The sequence below is a fragment of the Panthera pardus genome, unplaced genomic scaffold (assembly GCF_024362965.1).
Source record: "Panthera pardus isolate Hobbes unplaced genomic scaffold, ASM2436296v1 HiC_scaffold_22, whole genome shotgun sequence".
Taxonomy (NCBI): Eukaryota; Metazoa; Chordata; class Mammalia; order Carnivora; family Felidae; genus Panthera; species Panthera pardus.
Window position 1 is genome coordinate 5389798 of NW_026526788.1, and position 21613 is coordinate 5411410.

Sequence of the window (21613 nt, forward strand, 5' to 3'; positions counted from 1 at the left end):
AAATTCACCATTTTTTCAGGGTGTATTTCACTGGCATTGGCATATTCTGTTGTTATGCAACAATTACTGCCAGAACTCTTTCCATCTTGCAAAACGGAAACTCTGTCCCCATGAAACAATAACTCCCCGTCCCCTCCCCAGCCCCTGGCAGCCATCATTTTCCTTTCTGTCTCTATGAATTTGACTCCTCGCGGAACCTCACGTCAGTGAAATCGTACAGTATTTGTCCTTCTGTGACTGGCTTATTTCTTTCAGTATAAGATCCTCAAGGTTTATCCAGGTGGTAGCCTGTGCCCGAATTTCCTTTTATGGGGCGCCTGGGTGGCTCAGTCAGTTAAGCATGTGACTCTTGGTTTTGGTTCAGGTCGTGATCTCATGGTTCATGAGTTTGAACCCCATATCCGGCTCTTTGCTGACAATAAAGACCCTGCTTAGGATTCTCTCTCTCTCTCTCTGTCACAGAATAAATAAACTTAAAAAATTTTTTTCTTCCTTTTTAAGGCTGAATAATATTCCACTGTGTGGATAGACCATTTATGTATCCACTCATCTGTCAATGGACATTTGGATTGCTTCCACCCCTTGGCTATTGTGAATAATGATGCCATGAACACAAAAATGCAAATATCTCTTTAAGTCCCTGCTTTTGAGGGACTATATACCCTCAAATATTCTTTTGAGTATATACCCTCAAAGTCTATTTCTTGGACTTCCTTTCCAGGAATGACACTACACCGAACTCTAGGGAGGTTTAGACAAATGAGTATCGCCCAGTCTCTGCCATCCTAATGGAGACAGGAAACTTTAAAAACAGAGCAATCTTCACTGAACTGGGCTACCGATAAACGATTTGGGAGTCCATAAGGAAGGTGCACCGCAGTGGGCACCACTGGAGACAGAGAACCCAGATGAGAGGCTACGGTGACAACCCAGATACGAAAAATCAGCATCTTAAATATCGTGACATCGGGGCGCCTGGGTGGCTCAGTCGGTTAAGTGTCCGACTTCAGCTCAGGTCACGATCTCACGGTTCTTGAGTTTGAGCCCCACTTCGGGCTCTGTGCTGACAGCTCAGAGCCTGGAGCCTGCTTCAGATTCTGTGTCTCCCTTGATCTCTGCCCCTTCCCCGCTCATGCTCTCTCTCTCTCTCTCTCAAAAATAAATGAACTTTAAAAAATATATATATATATATATCGTGACATCAATGGGGATGGAGAGAAAAGCAGTTTTCTTGAGTTAGTGTAAATCATGGCCAAAGGCCATTTGCTCTTGGTTGATTTCAGGATGGTCGGTGTCTGAGCCCACATTGTGCCTCTCCCCTCAGGACCATCAGCCTCTGTCTCCTCCTCCAGGGCCTCCTTCGATTAAGGAGCGTCTCTGCCCACCCCAACCCCTGCTTCCCTGTGACCAGATGAAAGACAGCCCAGGAAAACCCCCACAGCTCACACCGACTGGGAGCTCTTTGGAGCAGTGGCTTTGAAGGACAGATTCCCCGAGCAGGAACTCCCACTGGGCAACTCAAGGAGCCTCTGGGCAGCTCGGTCCCGTTAGCTATTTTTAGTTTGCCTTTTAGATTTAGAAACAGGCAGCATTCTGTAAAAACTCATTTTTTCTGCTTCCCTCAGGCAGAAAATTTCAATCCCAAACCTTCACGCTAAGTGACACGATGTTTGAGAATTTAGCCGACTTTCTTCCCTCATTGTTACCTTGCCATTCATACCTCTACGGATGCTGAACGCCCCGAGTTTTCTTTTTTTTTTTTTTTTAATTTTTTTTTCAACGTTTTTTATTTATTTTTGGGACAGAGAGAGACAGAGCATGAACGGGGGAGGGGCAGAGAGAGAGGGAGACACAGAATCGGAAACAGGCTCCAGGCTCCGAGCCATCAGCCCAGAGCCCGACGCGGGGCTCGAACTCACGGACCGCGAGATCGTGACCTGGCTGAAGTCGGACGCTTAACCGACTGCGCCACCCAGGCGCCCCCGCCCCGAGTTTTCTAGTCCCAACTCAAGCAGCAGACAAATGACAATTAATGAGGTCCCTAACTGTGTCAAGATCGTGATATCATTCTGGGGTGGGGGTGGGGAGCTGGTTAATACAGTATCTGTACATAATTGAGAGATACAAACCTCAACGCCCACCCCCAAAAGTAGTACCCTAAGCTTGAACATGAAATACTCCAAGTGGCTTCTCAGATCCTGGGCTCATTTGAAAATATTTTTATTAAATATTTATTTTTGAGAGAGACAGAGACAGAGACAGAGACAGAGACAGAGACAGAGCACCAGCAGGGGAAGGGCAGGGAGAGAAGGAGACACAGAATCGGAAGCAGGCTCCAGGCTCCGAAGCTGTCAGCACAGAGCCCGACGCGGGGCTCGAACTCACGAAGCGAGAGATCATGACCTGAGCCGAAGTGGGACGCTCAACTGACTGAGCCCCTGCCTGGCGCCCCCGAAAATATTTATTTTCAAAGAACTCTTCGGGAAGATGAGAAATCTGGTTAACGAAACATTTTACCTTAACATCTCGGTCACTTAGTACCGTTAAGGACTCTAAAGAAATGGAGCCACATGACAAGAGAGACACCAGTGTTTCATTCACTTATTCTTCTTTGTGGCCCCAGCTGCAAAGACTCAGAAAGCTGACAAATGTCTGTGATTGGCTGCTCTCAGAAGTATCGCAGAAACACCCACAGATACAGGACACGGAGCTGGCTACGTGCTGAGCTTGGAATATGACATAACCTTATGCCTCCAAGTTTTTAGTTTGCAAATTGTCAAATCTGTGGAAAAGTGGAATGGGTAGTACCATTCAGGTTCATCGCGTGGCTTTCATCCAGATGTACTTGTTGTTAATGGTTTATCATCTATGCTTCCTCTTTCTCTCTCTATTCCCCTATATACACATGATATACGCGTAAGTGCACACACACACACACACACACACACACACACACGTGTATATACACATATGCCAAACCGTTTGAAAGGAAATTGTAGACATCATGACGCTCCTCCTTAGATGCTTCAACACGCATCCTCTAAGAACAAAAATATCTGCCTTCATAATCCCAGCACTATTATCACACCCAAGAATAACAGCATTGACATGTCAAAGGGAAATTTTCAGAAAGGCAAAATTTTGACTCTCGTCCATATATAAAATGACCATGTGTTAAAGATTTTTATTTAACTCCTGGTTAATGGGGGCCCTGGAAGACGTCACCATCAGTTCAAAAGACGATCCAAAGAGCCATCACATGTATAGGTGAGGAATGTTGAAAGGAATGAACACACAGAGGCAGAACTGGCTTGTCTGTGTCCATGAGCAAGGATTATTTTGCCGGGCTATCTATTATCTACAACTTGCTGAGTTGTAAAATAGCTCAAAGGCACTGAAAGCGGCAGAGCCCCTCTGGAATCAGAATTAGATAACCTTGAGGGGTGTGCTCTAGACCAGGAATTTGGCAAGTGTTTTCTATAAAGGGCCAGATAATAAATATTTTAGGTTTTTGCAAGCCACGCAGTATTTGAACATGAAAGTAACCATAGACATCCCTGAAGGAATGAGCATAGCTTTCTGCCAATCAAACTTTATGTACAGACACACGGGGCAGTCCCTATCTGGCCCCCTAGCAATAGTTTTCTGGCCCTGCTCTAAAGAATGAATAATTCTGCACTGATGCACACATTTTCTCCAACACTTAAAAAAAAAATAATAAGAGGCTATCCTGAGTTGAATTGTGTCCCCCCTCAAAATTCATATGATGGAGACCTAGCCCCAATACCTCCGAATGTGACTGCATTTGGAGATAGGATCTTTAAAGAAAGTAATTAGGTTAAAATGAGCTTACGAAGGTAGACCCTCTCTCAATAGGACTGGTGTCCCTATAAGAATAGGAGATTAGGACACAGAAGGAAGGCCATGCCAAGACACACAGAGAAGACGGCCATCTACACGCCAAGGAGAGAGGCCTCAGGAGAAGCCAACTCTGCCCACACCTTGATCTCAGACCTCCAGCCTCCAGAACTGTGAGAAAATAAATTTCTGCTGTGTAAGCCGCCCCAGCGGGTGGTACTTTTGTTATGGCAGCCGGAGCAGACTGACAGATGTCTTTCACTTGTGAAAAGATGGTTATCTACTCAAGTGAGTAGGCTAGGCCAACTTCTCCCTAAAGTTATTTTGTCAAACACAATATGTCAAGAAACACTGCAGAGGCGGAGGTGGGGAAAGGGTTTTGATGTCAAATCAGTTTAGCAACGATAGCAAACCGTAGTTCCTTCTTAAAAATCTGCTATGACCTCAGAGTGTCAAAGCTTTTGAGATGTCCCACCATGACACCTGTTTTAGCTTGGGATAGCCTAGAGCTTCCCAAATTGGAATGCTTGGGTTTTTTTAAGGTACAATTCTTTTTTGTTTAAGTTTATTTTTAGTAATCTCTACATCCAACGGGGGGCTCAAACTCACTACCCCAAGATCGAGGGTCACGTACTCTTCTGACTGAGCCAGCCAGGTGCCCCAAAGTTACAATTCTTAAATAATAAACCCAGTATTCTTGGAACGTGCTTTGGAAACACTAGGGTGAGCAAAGAATGAGACAGGTATTCTGAGAATGTAAAGATGCCTGCAGGCCGAGCCTTGGGGAGGGCAGGATTCAGAAGGCCGGAGTCGAGAACATGAGTGTGTTCCAGGCAGGAGCAAGAGGGGGACTTCTGTGCCCAGACCTGGGCCAGCGAGGTAGACAGGAGAACATGAGGGGCCAGACTGCTCAGAGATAATCGCTCATCGTTATGTGTCCGAGAAAGGCTGGTCCTCAGGGAAGGATCGTTATCTGTTTTCATGGAGAACCCGAGGTCTCAGTATCCTGTTGCAGAATAAGGAATGGGGTTCGGAACACCTGGCCCCCGGCGTCTTCCTTTGGGGCCCTGGCGATCACCTCCCAGCAGAACTTCAGAGCCCGCTATTCACTCCTCGGTGTGCATCTCGCATCAGTGGGGTGACAGCCGGTGCACACAATGTCAGCCTCGGGCCACCAGATGGCGCGCGGAACCCACGGTGCACGTGCCCGGTCTTCTGGTTTGTCCCAGCGCTGGCCCAGGGCCCATAGGAAATGTGTTACTATGTCTCCTCTTGCCCAGCGTCCTGCAAGGTTTTCACTCTTTCCAAAGCTCATCTGTAGAGAAACATGTGAAACACCATACTGCGCAGCTGTGCTTTTCCTCTCCTTTTGCTCCTGGGGACAGGCCAGCAGTATTTCCCCTTGTCTGAAGAGTCTCAGAGCCCAGGGTCCTCATGCATGTTCTCCCCGGAACAAGAAGTGGGGAATACTTAGCTTCCATTTTGAAACCCGCAATCCTGATGAAATGTAATTGCTGGGGGGAAAAATATCTCAGGGATTGTTTATTAGGGCAACCGCATTCCTGGCGTGAAAACAGACTGCAAACACTTTGTTACTCTGGTATTCTGACTGTTAACACAGTGGGGTGTAAGGTTTTTACGTAATCCCAAACCTCAGCCGGGAAGAGTTAATGATGTTACTCATGCCACCAGGGCATGAAAGGAAAGCTTGCATTTTTGGGTGGTTATTGCTTGCCCAGAGCGGTGGAATGAGCCATAAGGCTGAAAGCCAAGGGACTTGGGCCACCCATGCAGTGAAATAATCCCCGAGAAATGCACTGCTTGGAGTGGAAATGAAAGTGAAGGGAACAATCATTCCAGGGCATTTACTAAATATTATTGACAGTCATTCAGTCTCAAGTTTGGTTGATGCTCAACACTACAAATCTCGGATTTGGGATCTATTACGTAGATCACAGGAAATGACTGACATCAAGCAGTTGGAACACTGTTCTCGTCAAGCTCTGGGTCGTCAGCAGTGAGCTCTGTTCTTATTTTCAGTTCCAGTAGGAATGAATAATTAATAACCTCGTTTCTGAATGGAAAGTACATTTCAATGGATGGGTGATGCTTTCAGAAGGGCCTCTGAGGGTTACTGCTTATTTCCTTTTTTTTTTTTTTTCTCTTTCTGAAGGGGGGGGGGCCTGGATGAGAAGAAAGAAGCAATATTCAAATGTACGACGGCCTCTGTTTTTGGCCCATGGGAGCCTCACGTGAATAACGAAAAGCAGAATCTGATGTTGAGATCGGCATCTACACTAAGCTAGGCAGTCTCTCCCACGTCCCGTAAGTACTTTCTTGAGCTTTACGGCAACGATTTGATAGTTGGCATCGGACCAGTTTTTCAGATGGGGCTATGAAGCTCGGAGGGGTTCAACAGTTTGCCCAAAGTCACACTGCTTAGTAGATTCGAGAGCCGGCACTCGCAACCAGGTATGCCTGACTTCAAAGCCCGGGTTCCTTCTCCTTCCGCCACGGCACTTCCTGGAGTCGCAGGACCTCCAAGTCGGGAATGAGCTGGGAGACCATTTAGGTGAACCCTCGAAATAATGGAGGCATTCTTCTGGTGCTCTCCAGGAGTGGAAAGGCAAAGAAGTCATAAATGTGCCTGGCGAAGCCTGGAAGAAATCGGAGCAACGCTTCAGAATGCAGACAGAGGGCAACATGCAAATGTGGGTTGGGGCGGGATGGCCGTAGTATCCTGAAGTTGTGTGTCCTGTGTTATAGGAGTCAGAGGAATGCTCAAAGTACTCTGCCTCGTACCCCCTCCCCCCCCCCCCCGCCCACGTCCCAGAAAGGTAAGTCGTGGTCAAAAGCACCGTCTCCATACGAGGACGAGTTGGCCAAGTGGAGTGAGAGTGGACGGGCGGTCTCAGGCCACACAAGTTGGCAGAACGGCCAGAAATAGAACTTCACGCTGTGCGTCTCGCTCGTGCCTCAGTGGGGCTCGTCCTGCCTCACACGTCTCTTGCCATGACTCGGTCTGCGTGAATTTGGTGAGGAAACCCAAAACCAGGTTTCGGTTTTCATTACACAGCGGAAACTTGGCCTCAGATCACTAAAAAGTTCACTGTGGTCTGTGAACCTTTTGAGCACGTGGAGCCAGGCTTCTGCCACGTGTCTGCACCCACGGGTGCCCGCAGGGGTTTATGGGGGTGAGCGGGAAGCGAGGGCCCCCCGGGGCCCGCATGGCCGGTCCAGGCGCACGCAGGCCTGGCCTGACGCGGGGCACCCGGGAGCCTCTGCAAATCACGGCCCCCGGCAGACTTTTCTCGGAGCTCCAGGGGAATGGCTTTCAGGGAGAGAGGGAAAAGGAGGGAGTGATTTAGGAGGTGTGCATATTCATTTGCAAATGAAGTTATGGAAGTTGCTAGTGAGATTTATGTTGGTAATTAAGTGATAATGGCTGTGTGAGGCTCCGCTTGAGTTGGATTTCCTGTAAAATATCTGAGTCCCGGTTGGAGAAATGTCTTCTTGTTGGGCATTTTTCAGAAACAATTTCGGTTTCTACGGTACTTTATACTCGCCAACTAGTAGCTCCTGGAAGCACCCTTGTAAGGCAGGCCACTGGGCTAGCCCCTTCGCGCATCCCCCAAAGGTTGCTCGTCTCTACACGGCATGGATCTGATCTCCCCGACTCCCGTCCCACAGTAGCAGAGGAAGGACAAGAAGGCGCCCTTCAAAGGCCATGGCCAAGTGGAGAATGTTTTGTTTTGTTTTCTTTTAAATCCTCAGGGGCGCCTGGGTGGCTCAGTCGGTTAAGCGGCCGACTTCGGCTCAGGTCATGATCTCACGGTCCGTGGGTTCGAGCCCCGCGTCGGGCTCTGTGCTGCCAGCTCAGAGCCCGGAGCCTGTTTCAGATTCTGTGTCTCCCTCTCTCTGACCCTCCCCTGTTCATGCTCTGTCTCTCCCTGTCTCAAAAATAAATACAATGTTAAAAAATTAAAAAATAAATAAATAAAATAAACAAATCCTCAAGATCCTCGGGCCGGGGGTGCCTGGGTGGCTCAGTTGGTCAGGCGTCCGACTCTTGATTTCGGCTCAGGTCATGATCTCGCGGCTCACGGGTTCAAGCCCCACATCAGGCTGTGTGCTGACAGTGCAGAGCTCCTTGGGATTCTCTCTCTCTGTCCCCACCTGCTCGCGTGCTCTCTTTCTCTCAAAGTAAATAAATAAATAACTTAAAAATAGATACATCCTCAAGATCCTTTAAAGAACCAGCCTGAAATGACCCAGTTTAATTAAGGAAACCAAGGAAATCATGAAGAAACCAGGTACGAATTCCAGGCAAAGATCTTGCAAGAACTCAAGTCCAAACTGCTACGTAAACAAGTGATGGCCTCCCTTCCCATGCAGGCTGTCCGTGGGGGGCTGGAATATCCACGAGGGCGGGAGAAAGGAATAAAGGAGAAAAACAAGCCTCTGGGTCAAACCCAGACTGGCTAATCAGTCCTTGATTAATTAATAGCTGCCTCCTCTCCACATATATTGTTTTATATTTCAAAAGAGAGAAAGAACCCAACTACGTAGGTGTGCTGTAATGAGGTACATCTCTTAGAAAGTAATGGGGCTGTGGTTTTCTTAGTTTCTTCTTTCCTTTAATGGTGGAAGTCTACGCAAATATTCAGTCCTAGGACTAAGCGAGTAGAAAAACACTTTGTGCGATAATTTACTGGTTCGTACATCCAAGGTGCAGCTCGCTTAATGGGAAGTGCTGAAAAGCTCAGCTTCTTTTCATGTTTGTCCTCGTTCAGGGTTTTTAGAATACTCTTTCAATTCTTTCGGTTATGTGAGAGAGGGCTCGAGGGTTCGCACGTCTGTGAGCGGAGAGACGGGTTTTCAAAATTACGGTGCACCTTGGTTCAGTGAAAGAAGGTAAGCGCTGACTGCTCCCTTTGCGTCTTTGGGACTGGAATCTACCGCCAACATCTATGAATAAACCTCGTGGCAGGGGATTCGGCGAGGCACAAAAGCTCGGCGGTGGTCCGTATCAGACGCTCCGCTCGGTACCTATCTGGTCGGAAGAGAAGAAAGTGGCAAACAAGAGGCACCATCAGGAGTTCAGAGGGAGCCTCTTTTGGATGCTGTGGCAAGATGAGGGAAGTTCAAAGACAAGAGGAGGTGGGCTTGCTGGGCCCTGAAGCGATCCTACGACTGAGGTCACAGGAGAGAGAAGAAAGGGGAGATCCAGGAATCAAAGCGCTGCTGGGCCTGCTGATGCCCTGTCAATCCTGAGAGGTCGCCGGGAAGGGCAAATGAGAGGCGCGAGTGCTAAGGAAGGGAGTCCGAACGTGCTCATTTACTCGAGAGGACACTTTATTGTCCTCAGAGTATGGAAAGAAAATAAGCTAAATTATTAAGTGGTTAATCAAATGGCTAAAAGTGTGACATGCTAGTGATGCAGCATATGTGTAGACACCCATAAACATAGACACGTATAGACACATATAGACACATATAGACACGTATAGACACATATAGACACATATAGACACATATAGACACATAAATATATACACACATATACATATGTAGACACATGTATATACATATATAGACACGCATAAATATAGACACATATAGACACATATAGACATATATAGACCCACATAAACATAGACACGTATAGACACATAAATATACACACACATATACATATGTAGACACATGTATATACATATATAGACACGCATAAATATAGACACATATAGACACATATAGACATATATAGACCCACATAAACATAGACACGTATAGACACATAAATATACACACACATATACATATGTAGACACATGTATATACATATATAGACACGCATAAATATAGACACATATAGACACATATAGACACATATAGACATATATAGACCCACATAAACATAGACACGTATAGACACATAAATATATACACACATATACATATGTAGACACATGTATATACATATATAGACACGCATAAATATAGACACATATAGACACATATAGACACATATATAGACACACACAAACATATACATATAAGTACACATATAGACACATATAGACACATATATAGACACACACAAACATATACATATAAATGCACATATAGACACATATAGACACATATAGACATATATAGACCCACATAAACATAGACACGTATAGACACATAAATATATACACACATATACATATGTAGACACATGTATATACATATATAGACACGCATAAATATAGACACATATAGACACATATATAGACACACACAAATATATACATATAAATGCACATATAGACACATATAGACATATATAGACATATATAGACCCACATAAATATAGACACATATAGACACATAAATATATACACACATATACATATGTAGACACATGTATATACATATATAGACACACATAAATATATACATATAAATACACATATATAGACACACATAAATATATACATATAAACACACATATAGACACATATAGACATATATAGACATATATAGACATATATAGACCCACATAAATATAGACACATATAGACACATAAATATATACACACATATACATATGTAGACACATATATATACATATATAGACACACATAAATATATACATATAAATACACATATAGACACATATAGACATATATAGACCCACATAAATATAGACACATAAATATATACACATATATACATATACACACATGTATACATATATAGACACACATAAATATAGACACATATAGACACATAAATATATACACATATATACATATATAGACACACATGTATACATATATAGACACACATAAATATAGACACATATAGACACATAAATATATACACATATATACATATATAGACACACATGTATACATATATAGACACACATGTATACATATATAGACACACATAAATATAGGCATATATACATATATAGATGCAAGTAAATATATACATATTTAAGGCCTATACATATATATGTACACATACATATATACATACATGCACACACATATACATATGTACATGCACATGCCGTATATATATACACATAAATACATATATATACTTAGGGCATATATATGTATACATATATATTACACACACACATACCATATATATACACATAAATACACACACTTTTATATATATATAATACACTTAGGGCTTATACATATATACACACACATGTATACACATAGACACACACATATATGTGCACATGTCATATATATATACACACATAAATATATATATACTTAGGGCCTGTGTGTGTGTGTGAGCACACATACACACATATACCCATACACATATCCTTAAGGCCTATGGTATTACATTATATATATATATATATGGTAGCAAGATCTTTATTAGTGCAGAGTAGTATATGAAGAATATTTTGAGATGGCCGCTGGCTAGGGTTTCCAGGGATGAACTGAATTGTCATATTTAGTACAATTCATTACCTTTTTCTTCTCTTGCTTGGCTAATTCGGGTTCTTCCCAAAAGATGTTAGTTTTAAAAATTCACCACCCATCTCCAAAACCTAAGAAGAAGGCCAACATCTTGGTTCTTACACGACTGTAAAGCACAGTCATCTTTCAGAATTACCCAAAGGCACGTAACAGAGAATAGGAGGGAAAGCTGTGAAGCGGGCATCTGAATGCACAAAGGCACAAATGCACAAGCCACCCACTGAAAGCTTGCTGCGTGGCAGACGTGTCCTCGAGCACCGTGCACACGTGAGGCTCTTCATACAGAATAAGTGAACAGCCAGCCAGACGGATTTGCCGTGATTTCATTGTTGGCTCCCCGTTTTCCCTTACCCCTGGCCCCCGCTGACCTTTTCACTTCATCATCAAAGATTTAAATGTCCGCGTTTTGCTCACCCCTCCCAAATTTCCATTCTTTTCTGTGCCTTTTCCCCTGTGCCTACAAGATCGCTTTACCTGTCCACCTGCAACAGGAAAGAGGTGAGAGCCGGCTCAGAGCAGCAGCTCCCGCCGGACGGGCTGGGCAGCCCTGGGTCAGTCCCAGGAAGCCAGACGCCCAGTCTGGAAGCCAGACGAGGCCAGGAAGAATTCTCTCCAGGCTGCGGAGAGAGCAAGGCCCTGGTGACGTCCTGATTTCAGACTGCTGGCTTCCAGAATCACAAGGCCATGAGCTTCGGTTGTCAAAGCCACCGAGTTTGTGGCCCTTTGTCACAGCAACCCTGGCCACCTAACACAGGGCGCTGTGGCGGCGAGCGTTTGAAGATGCTTTGAGATCCGATCTGAATTGGAGATCCAGGTTGAATTACCTCCTCGCTGATGGTTTGGGGCAAATTTCTCACCGAGCCTCGTTCTTTCTGTAGACCTAAGTGGCTTATGCAAGGGAACCATAGGACTGCTTCCCCTGGATGTATGCACACCTGCTTCTTCCCCCTTCCCTCTCTCTGTCTCTCTCCCTCCCTTCCGCCCTCCTGCCTCTACTTTTCCAGTCTTCCAAATGTGGCTTCTTACGGCTTCAGCCACCAGAGAGAAATACCTGTGAACCACGCTGGGTTTTCGAATCCAAAAGTCCAACTTCGGCCCCCAACCCTCACCCCAATGGGCTGTGCTCAGAGATCGGGGTCATATCTTCCTAAACTCGTCAAGAAAGGTTGACAGGCCGAGATGAAGTCACAGGACACAATATATAGAATTACTCTGAGATCCGTGATAAACGTAAGGTAGCGCTGTGTTTTTGTCTGGATCTCTCACATCCTGGCGAGGACTTTCTGTCCGTCCTTCTGGCTCTTACACCCTCAACTCCCCTCTAGCCCTCCCCATGTCCTTCTTCCTCCTATCTTCCCACCCTCCCTGCCCAGACCATCCCAGGCCTCATGTCCTCACTCGAGACTCTCCTCCCGCCAGAAGGTCCTCCAGCTACCCGCATCCACCCATGTCCCTTCCTTTTTAAATCCCTCTTGCCCTTATGGTTATTTTCATGTCGCTTCTAGTTGGTTCCTGGCCTAGATTCTAGGCAACCCGAGGGCAGGAAGCCTGCCTCATTGCGCTCTCAGGATCCCGGTGCCCTTCGGCACATTTTCGGGCAACAGGAGGTCGTGGCAGCCACCCTGGCCGGGTCACAGCCTTGTCTGCTCTTCACCTGGAATTCTAGAAACTCCATGCTAGACAGAACTAAAGCCCTCGTGCCTTGACCGATTCGCCTTTCTGCACCCCACTTCAACTCTAGGCTCTCAGAGTTTCTGTCTCCCCGAGGTCCCAGATCCGGGAAAGCTACTCTCTCTTATCTCCACCGGCTGGGGGAGCATCTCCGGCCTGTCTCCTACCTTCACCCTGGGTTTGTCTCACTCCGGAAGCCGGGGCAGGCGGGACGGGGGCCCTCTGGGCTGCTACAGACACGGGGTCAAACTGGGAGATGTGATAGAAAAGCTCCATTATGAGGGCAGCGAATTAGGACGTTTGTCAAGAGGAGACAAAGCCTTGCCTGGAGGGAGAGGGCCCTTCTCAGAGGCCAGGACTGAGCTGAGCAGATCGGGCCCTTTTGGGACTTTCGAGCCCCAGAAGGCGACAGGGCCCGTCTCCAAATGTAACTTGATATAAGACAACACTAAACACGAAATCCAAACTGTTCAGGTATGCCGAAAGTAAAGTGGCTTCTTGCTAGGTTGTTTTTTGTCAATGAAATCCTAAATATGCTCATTGAAGCCAGACTTTTGTTTTCCCCCTCCCTTTCTTCCTTCTTCCCCCTTCACCTGCTTCCTCTTTCTTTTTGTCCCTGTTTGCCATTTCTCTGAGCAAGAGCATAAGCAATTTATGGAGAATGGGGGGGAAATATTGCTGCATTGCTGAGAGGGCTCATCGAAATGACCTTCCGGACCGCTCCCGGCTTGGAGGCTCCGTGAGTCCATGAAAGGACTTGATAGAGAACAAATCTGGGCTTTGCAGTCAGACGTTCCCGGTGCCAACCCCGAGCGCTCGTGTTTACTTGCTGTGTGACCTCGGGCAAGCTACTTAACCTCTCTGAGCCAAGGTTCGTCACTGGAAAACCTGGGCCAACGCTGACCACCAACTCACTGCTGTGAGGATAAACTGAAAAAAATATTTATAAAGCACCCGGCAAGCTGGCAATGGAAGACTGGGTCAAAAATCTCCTGCCGGGGAAACTGGGAGGAGGCCCACCTGAACAGAGACGACGGGGCATGCGGTGTGGTGTGCTGGGACTCAGAGATGAAGCCACAAGTCCCCTTCGCCGGTGTCTGGGGGACTCAGCTGTCAGCTCAGCTCATTTCCCAGGGCCCGGCCCTGCTCCTGTTCTCTCTGTCCTTTTGTGCCCGTGGCTTCTTGTGAACAACCCAGGTCCGTACCTGGGACCTCTGCCGCCATTGTGCCATCCCTCTGAGGTCGAGCACACCCTGTCACTCAATGGTTTGTCCTGGGCTTTGCTGCCTCGAACTTGCCCGAATACCTCCCACCCCCACCTGGACTTTCTGACCGTTGTTCCTTTTTATTTGCTTATTTCACTCATTCCACGAACAGTTTGTGGGGGGGGTCTGCAGGGTGCCAGGCCCTCCCGGAGCCCCAGCACTTGTCCATCTGCCCCAGGATCCTACCACTTTCCGTCAGCTCTGGAATAACCCCCCCCCCCCCCACTCAGGATCGTCCCTCCCTTCCTGGAGGCTGGCTGTGCTGCGGGGCCCCTCAACCCCCTGCCAGCATCAAATCCACTCTGCCGATAGCGGTTGATTAAATGAACACATAGAAAAGGATGTGTTTTTTTTTTTTTTAATTACCACCCCTTCCAGGTTCCCCAGCCCCCTTTCGGGCTGATGTAACCCAAATTACTCTGCACCGTGATGAGTTAAACGCTGGCAGCTTGGTGATTGTGTATAAGCAGTTTCCAGCTCTCAGGCAGCCATTATCCGCACCTCCGTGAGGTTCTGATTTTCAAGTATCCTTAGGGCTTAAAAATGCTAATGGTGGCTCTCTTCCTATAACTATAATAATACTTAGCACTTGTGTCCTGCTACATAAAATCAGTTCAAGTGCGCCCACACCCCCCGGTGAGGTAGGTCCCTTATTAGCACCCTGGCGTCAATGAGCAGCCGAGGGGTTGACGGGGTTTGGCTAAGGCACACTTGCCTTTGACCTGAACCATCCCCTCCACTCCGGCCCTGGAGGTATAGGCAGTCCCCCGAGAGTGTAGACGAGCGGTACCTTTCCGGGACCCCAGCCCCCCAAGGATCTGAGCAGGAGTGGCCAACACCCTGTCGGGAGACGTTACAGGACCATCATCCGTACGTGCAATTGGCCCCGTAAAGGGTGAAAATTAAGTTACGGTTCTACTGACTGTCGAAACAGCAGCTCTTCCAACAACGTTCAAGACGTCGGTGGCCTGTGGGAGAGGCTGAACGGGGTGACCCGTCGTCTCAGGTTAGGAAAGCAACCTGCCCAGAGCGGCACGGGTCCAAGTCACCCGGAGCAGTCCAGACAGCTGGGCAAAGACGGTGACCCCCCTTGCCTGGCATGCCCTGCCCCCCAGAGCGTCCCCTCATCGTGTCCCCCTCCCTACCATGTGGGCTGGAACACACACACACACACATACACACACACACACACACACACACACACACACACAAAACCATATCCGGGGAAATAATTCACTAACGTACGCAAAAATTGCTACGTGCATGCAAAATGCACGCATGTAAGAAAGGAGGCAGGGCTCGAAGGACCGCAAGATAACGCAAACAGCTCTTCCTCCAGCCGTGCCAGTGGTTGAGCGAACCTGTTCCACATTTCTCAAATACTCTCCTGGAGCTTCTGTCTTACCTGTGGATTAGCGTTCCTCTGTTATTTAAAGCAGTATTCTTCTCATGAAACAAACAGATGCATTTCGAACTGGAATGCACGCGTTCCACGAACTTTTAAGAGAAAACACACATTTTCAAAGCAATTGTGTGCTTCTGGGCGGAGAAACCTATTTACGTCTTCTGGGTCTCGGGCACTCCTAGGGGATCCAGTTTGAAGACCCCTGCATGAGTTTCCAGCATGGAAGGCACAGAACAGCAGCTCTGTTAGGGGTGGAGGGAGGAGCAGAGAGAGATAAGGGTCGAGTCCTGCGTGGCCCAGTGGCAGCCGAGAGCGGTCTGAGCTCTTGGCCTGGGGCAGCAGAGTCCTGAAAGGCTGGGAGGTGAGCACCTAGGGACAGGTGGAGGGGAGATGGAGAGAAGGGAGGGCAGAGTCCCCAGAGGGATCCCCGAGGAACCCTCAGCTACCTCACAATGAAGCCGTAAAGCTCGGCCCCAAGCCAACCCAGGCGCACGTCAGGACCACAGCCTTTTTCCACTGGAAGGAACCAGAAACATTCTAGTCCAATCGCCTCCTCTTCCAGTCTGGGAAACCGAAGTTCAAAGCCTTGCAGCGACTTGCAAGAGGTCACGGTTCAGATCAGCGCCAGGGTTCTTTTTTAATCTGAGTGATGTTATCAAGATTACTCATGAAGTCGCGACGTGTCTCAGCACGTACAAGTAAAAGAGAGAGGAGAGGGTAATCGCAGAAAGGAACAAACTTCGTTTAAAAGGCAAAACTATGGGGGCGCCTGGGTGGCTTGGTCGGTTAAGCGTCCGACTTCGGCTCAGGTCATGATCTCACGGTCCGTGAGTTCGAGCCCCGCGTCGGGCTCTGTGCTGACAGCTCAGAGCCTGGGGCCTGTTTCGGATTCTGTGTTTCCCTCTCTCTCTGACCCTCCCCCGTTCATGCTCTGTCTCTCTCTGTCTCAAAAAATAAATAAACGTTAAAAGGCAAAACTATGAAAACCACAGTAAGGAAAAAGAGGGGCTATAGTCAGGTCAGCGTATTGACCCAAAAAGCAAATCAGTTCTATGGTCCCCACATTAGTTTACAGGGTTTAAAGCGATTCGATGTAACGTGAGCCCTACGCGGTGTTGACCAACCAGGATTTAGGATTCCTGGTGTAGTCCGCGAAAACTTTTTTTGCATCATCTTATGTAAAAACAGAAAAAAAACTTATATGCCACCTGAATCTGCACTGCCTGACTTACTTCCCTACAAACTGGAAACCTCTTCTCATTATAAAGATGAGAATTATAATGATGTGAATATAAGAGATTATAAAGATGTGAATCAGAGCCACGAAATGCCAAAACCGGTGTGCAAAGCGGGTGATCCCGGAGAGGCGGCCTTGGGGGTCTGGCAGGGGCTCTGCCCGGCCGTGGCAGTCTTCTGTGGTGTCTTTGCGGCGGGGAGGGTGGGGGGGGGTCTCCGCTCCGGGAGTCCCCAGGCCGCGTCCTACCGAAGACCAGCCGTGCAGTCGCTCTCAGAAGGCCGTTTTCACCTCTGTCAAAAATCCTCAAGTGGCGAAAACCGGGCGTTCACCGTGGCTCGAGCAAATGAGGAAAATACAAGCTCCAGTTCTGAAACTGCCTGCTCATTATTCCAGGAACATTCTTCCTGTCAATCTTTTATTAATTATCCAGGGGAAGTGATTCTATACAGCAACGCACAGTGAAATGATTCATCTGACATAACTTCCTCGGTTTTCTGTCCAACTGAAACGATTCCAAAAGCCGCAACTAGGCATGAAGGGGAGAGAAAACTAAAGGGAACGTCCTCCAGACATACAGCCGTGTCCTGAGTTGAATTCCCCAGCAGAAGCACTAGCTTGGGCACCGGGGCCGGAGAAGGTCTATGTACCTTCCTTCCCCAGATGTTTACAATGAATAATGGATTCTATGAATAAATTCTAATCAGTGAATACATTTTAATAGCTAATGACTAAAATTGTAACAACACGGCAGGGTCTTAAATATATTTTTAAGTGCTACAAATGATACATATTGAAACTGTAAGCCTTCCCATATTATAGAGAAAAATTAAAAAAAAAAAAGTCGCTATGAGCATGGCGATGTGCTGGTCGTGAAGGAAGTCCCACCGTTGAGTTAATGAACACGTCCCATATTATAGAGAAAAATTAAAAAAAAAAAAGTCGCTATGAGCATGGCGATGTGATGGTCGTGAAGAAGTCCCACCGTTGAGTTAATGAACATGTCCAGCACCTCAGACATTCACTTGTTTTAGTGAGAATACATAAGTTCTACTCTCGCAGCAAAATTTCAAGTTTATTTGTTTTGAGACACAGAGAGAGAAAGAGAGAGTACAAGCAGGGGAAGGGCAGAGAGAGGAGAGAGAATCCCAAGCAGGCTCCATGCTATCAGCGCAGAGCCCAACACGGGGCTTGAACTCACGAACCGCAAGATCGTGACCTGAGCTGAAATCAAGAGTTGGACGCTTGTCAGACTGAGCCACCCAGGCGTCCCTTGGCAAGTTTCAATTATACAATACAGTATTATCAGCTATACTCACTACGTTATACATGAGATCCTCATATCTTTTTTTTAAAAGTGTTTATTTATTTTGAGAGAGAGAGAGAGACAGAGAGAGAGGAAACGAGCAGAGGAGGGGCAGAGAGAGAGCGAAAAAAATCCCAAGAAGGCTCCACACTCAGCACAGAGCCTGACGCAGGACTCGATCTAATGATCGTGAGATCGTGACCTGAGCTGAAATCAAGAGTCGGTTGCTTAACTGACTGAGCCACCCGGGCATCCGGAGATCCTCATATCTTATTCATCGAATCACTGAAAGGTACCCTTTTACCAACCTCTCGCCATTTCCCCCATGGGAATCACCATTCAACTCTCTTTCTGAGACCCAGTTTATTTGTTTACTTGGTTTTAAAGATTCTACATATAAGTGATCTCAGGCATTATTTGTCTCTACCTGGTTTATTTCGCTTGGCATAATACCCTCCAGGCTTACCCATGCCGCAAATGGCAGGATTCTTTGAGGACTGAATAATATCCCATTGCGATACATCACATTTTCTTTATTCATTCATCCGTCAAAGGACATATAGGTTGTTTCTGCACCTTGGCCATTGTGAATAATGCCGCTGTGGGCATGGGTGTGCAGATATCCTTTTGAGACAATGATTTTTTTCCCCTTTGGAGATATATCCAGAAGTGGTATTGCTAGATCCCATGGTAGTTCTATTTTTAATATTTTGAGGAACCTCCATACTATTTTCCACAGGGGCTGCTCTAATTTCCAGCCCTACCAAGAGTGTGCGAGGGTTCCCTTTCCTCCACGTCCTCGCCAGCGTTTATTATCTCGTCTTTCTTTTTTTTTTTCAGGGCTCCTAAATTTTATTAGTCTTCCTTTCCTTTTGAAAAAAATTTTATCTTAATCTTTATTTTTTAAATTCCAGTATAATTAACGTACAGTGTTATATTAGCTTTAGGTGTATAATATAGTGATTCACCAATTCTTTTTTTTTTTAACGTTTATTTATTTTTGAGACAGAGAGAGACAGAGCATGAACGGGGGAGGGTCAGAGAGAGAGGGAGACACAGACTCTGAAACAGGCTCCAGGCTCTGAGCGGTCAGCACAGAGCCCGATGCGGGGCTCGAACTCACGGACCGCGAGATCGTGACCTGAGCCGAAGTCGGCTGCTTAACCGACTGAGCCACCCAGGCGCCCCTGATTCACCATTTCTATACGTTATTCAGTGCTCAACACGGTTAAGTGTTAGTAAGTGTTAGTCCCCTTCATCTATTTCACCCCTCCCCCCCACCCACCTCCCCTCTGGTTCTCTATAGTTAAGAGTCTAATTTCTTGCGTGTCTCTCTTTTTCTTTGTTTTGTTTCTCAAATTCCACATGAGTAAAATCACATGGTATTTGTCTGTCTCTGACTTATTTCACTTAGCCTTACACTTTCTAGATCCATCCATGTGGTTGCAAATGGCAAGGTTTCCTTCTTTTTCATGGCTCAGTAATATTCCACTGTATACACATCCCACATCTTCTTTGTCCATTCATCTATCAATGGACACATGGGCTGTTTCCATAATTTGGCTATTGTAAATAATGCTGCAATAAACACGGGGGGGGGGCTATATTTTTTCAAATTAGTGTTTTCATATTCTTTGGGTACATACCCAGTAGTGTAGTTACTGGCTCATATGTCATTCTATTTTTAGTTTTTTGAGGAACCGCCATACTGTTTTCCACAGTGACTCCATTGATTTGCATTCCCACCAACAGTGCACAAGGATTCCTTTTTCTGTACATCCTTGCCAACACTTATTTCTTTTTTTTTAATTTTTAAAAAAATGTTTATTTACTTTTTGAGAGAGAGAGAGAGAGAAAAACAGAACATGAGCAGGGGAGGGGCAGAGAGACACAGAATCCGAAGCAGGCTCCAGGCTCCGAGCTGTCAGCACAGAGCCCGACATGAAGTTCAAACCCACGAACCGTGAGGTCATGACCTGAGCTGAAGTAGGACACTTAGCTGAGGGAGCCACCCGGGTGCCCCCCAACACTTGTTATTTCCTGTGTTTTAGCCATTCTGACAAGGTGTCAGGTGATCTGTCATTGTGGTTTTGATTTACATTTCCTTGATGATGAGGGATGTTGAGCACTTTTTCATGTACCTGTTGGCCACCTGTAGGTCTTCTTTGGAAAAATGTTTATTTAACTCCTCTGCCCGTTTTTTAAATTGGGATTATTATCATTATTATTTTGCTATTAAGTTGTATGGGCTCTCTGTCTATTTTGGATAGTAACCCCTTACCAGACATATAGTTTGCAAATATCTTCTCCCATTCTGTAGGTCGCCTTTCATTTTGTTGATGGTTTCATTGCTGTGCAGAAGCTCTTTAATTTTTTTTAATGATTTATTTATTTTTGAGAGAGAGAAAGAGAGACAGAGCACGAGCAGGGGAGGGGCAGAGAGACAGGGAGACACGGAATCCAAAGCAGGCTCCAGGCTCCGAGCTGTCAGCACAGAGCCCCTCGCGGGGCTCAAACTCGTGAACCGTGAGATCATGACTTGAGCCGAAGTGGGACGCTTAACCGACTGAGCCACCCAGGCGCCCCCAGAAGCTCTTTAATTTGATGGGTCCCACTTGTTTACTTTTGCTTATGTTGCCTCTGCTTTCAGTGTCAAATAAAAAGAAATCATTGCCAAGACCAGTATTAAGGAGCTTTTACCCTATGTTTTCTTCAATGAGTTTTATGTTTTCAGGTCTCGTGTTCATGCCTTTAATACGTATGGAGCTGATTTTCGTGTATGGTGGAAGATGAAGGTTCAATTTCATTCATTCTTTTGCATGTGGATATTTAGTTTTCCCCCTACCGTTTATTGAAAAGACTATCCTTTCCCCCTCGTAAATCCTTCGCTCCTTTGCTGAACAGCAATTGATGATATATGTGTGGGTTTATTTCTGAGCTGCCTACTCTGCTCCATTGACCTGTATGTCTGTTTTTAGACCAATGCCACACTGTTTTGATTACTGTAGCCTTGTTTGAAATCAGGAAGTACAGTGCCTCTTTGTTAAGCTTTGTTCTATCTCAGGATTGCTTTGGCTATTCCCGGCCTTTGGTGGTTCCATATGAATTTGAAGCTCATTTTTCTTATTTTTGTGAAAAATGCCATTGGAATTTTGATAGGGATAATCCTGCATCCATAGAGAGTTTGGGTGGTATAGACATTTTAACAATATTTACTGTCCCAGTTTATGAACACAGAATATCTTTCCCTGTATTTGGGTCTCCTTCAGTTTCTTTTACCAATGTTCTGTGGTTTTCAGGGTGATCTTTCACCCCCTTGGTTAAATTTATTCCTATTTTATCCTTTTTGATGTTATTGTAAATAAG